Source organism: Octopus bimaculoides, chromosome 3, assembly GCF_001194135.2.
Source record: "Octopus bimaculoides isolate UCB-OBI-ISO-001 chromosome 3, ASM119413v2, whole genome shotgun sequence".
Taxonomy (NCBI): domain Eukaryota; kingdom Metazoa; phylum Mollusca; class Cephalopoda; order Octopoda; family Octopodidae; genus Octopus; species Octopus bimaculoides.
In genome coordinates, this window is record NC_068983.1 from 63,101,830 (window position 1) to 63,103,952 (window position 2,123).

General features: G+C 33.1%; 1 long non-coding RNA gene across 1 annotated transcript in view; it reads right to left on the reverse strand.

Annotated features, from left to right (window-relative positions):
- Positions 1-24: 24 nt before the first annotated feature.
- LOC128247411 (uncharacterized) overlaps positions 25-2,123 on the reverse strand; it is an 18,201-nt gene continuing 16,102 nt past the window's right edge. Inside the window, exon 3 of the long non-coding RNA XR_008263792.1 lies at positions 25-1,505. This is a non-coding gene — a long non-coding RNA (uncharacterized LOC128247411). The remainder of the gene's footprint in view (positions 1,506-2,123) is intronic.

Sequence of the window (2,123 nt, forward strand, 5' to 3'; positions counted from 1 at the left end):
TATGCATACATATATCGAGGGAATGCTGTGTTATCGTAATTCAATATTCTGATGAAGATCGTGGTCAACAACAAAACCTTCATGGTTTTTCCTTCGCCTTTTCTTAGTAGCAATCACGCCTCAAAAGCCAAAATTTTGTGAGTTATACCTCATCAAACATATCTCTTCATCTTTAATTATTCTTTAACTTCAAAAATTTATTTTGACACCCATCAGGTTTTCACATGAAAGTTTAAATGGATTTCGTACTGAATCCAACTTCTCATCTGGAATTATTGATAACATCGGCCGAATTCATTTCCAGCGCTGTCAGATGCTGACAGATTTCCTTTTATGCAAATTCTCGATGCTTTCGGCGTTCACCGACAGACCCAAGAAATGACATTTCTCAAACCTATCAATGCATATATTTTTTTTATTCCGACCTTGTTTTTTCATACCGTCTTCTAATTTGCTCATCATAGCTTTCAAAATATGAATGAAGTTTCGGATGTTTGTGCCTTTTCCTTTCATCTAAAGGTAAATAGGTGAAGCGCATGATCCCTTCCTCATCATTCAATCAGGCTAGACATTGTATCATATCCTAAACTTCAAACATGTTTGAGTTCGCTTCTAGCATCTTACTTCGTACATTACCTCTTTAAACTACAAAGTTGTATGGAAAAGAAGTAGATGATGGTTTGCATCGTGATATGAGAGCATCGCCTTTAACATTATTTTTAATTTGAAATTGTTTGATCTCAAATTCTCCTTGGAAGTCTTTTTAATGCCAATGTCTGAATATATATTCTACAATGAATTGTTTTTTTTTTTTTGTTTTTATTTCAGGTCTCAATATTTTGCATAAACATTAAATCCATATTTTGTTCCCAACACCATCTCTACAGTATCCACAAATTCCATGAAAAATGTAGCATTTCTTTCAATAGCTGCGGTCTTGATAGGTATTAAATTAATTGATATTAAAATAAATAAACCTGCGTGAGGCTTTTTTGCAAAGAGGAATTGGAAACATAATTCCATATCAGCCGATTCATAAAGTTCAATTGAATATAAGTAAAACGTTGTCACTTGATCTCCTACACATGTCCCTTGATCTCAAAAGCTATATCGTTGACCGTCTTTCGAGCAGCACTGTATTTTAGTGAAACTGATAGAATTTTCCAATTTATTTCGCAATGTAATTTCCGGGTTTCACAAACAAGAACCGTGATCAAAGTTTCCCAGTCTCCCCAGGTGCAGGTGTATTTTTCTTATCTTTCTTATTTGAAATCTCCCGTACTCAGAAGCAATTATCCTTAAAAACCTCTAGGCTTACTTTTTTCCTGAAATTCGTGTAGAAGATTAACATGGTTATATGGTTTCATAGAATAATTTAACAAAACTTGGCTACACATAATACACTGAGTCCTTTCCTCTCCTTTGTGGGCGATAGATATGAATCAATACTAAATATAGTAATCATCGCAACGTCTTCTGTTGACATTCATGACCGACTGAAAATTCTGAAAACATAAAAAAATAAATAAATAATTACCTAACGATAACTATGTTGAAGTATTTTTTTAAATTTACATAGTTATATTTTAATTTGTAGATACAATTGAAATATATCTACAACTTTAAATAAACTAAAATATTTGTCTTTACTTTAATCTACGTTTTTCAACAGACCATAGAGATTTCAGAAATTACATTAGGTGGAAGTAAATTTCTACAGATTGCACATAATCTATAGGATATCAGTCTTTATTGAATACTAGCAGTATAACCCGACCTTGTCCGGGTGTGACTTATTATGCCATCTACGATAAGTCTTGCTAGCTGAAAATCAACTAAAAAAGAAAGCCTTACAACGAAAAAAAACCCTATGATGTAAATATGTTCATAATTCAAAAGACGAAATTAATAGGGAAAGTCTGAAGGCTGTTTTGCGTAAAATTATTAAGCATACGTAAATTTCATCCGTGTAATTGGCTATAGAAATGCTTGTGCAAAACAACTTTTTGCGCTGCCCTGATTATACATAGCAGGGTAATCCCTTTTCACAGGAGCTAGGATAGCAATTTGTGATGAAGCAATTGCTGGCGATCTGTTGCTAAACAGTTTTGCCAGAATTCTAT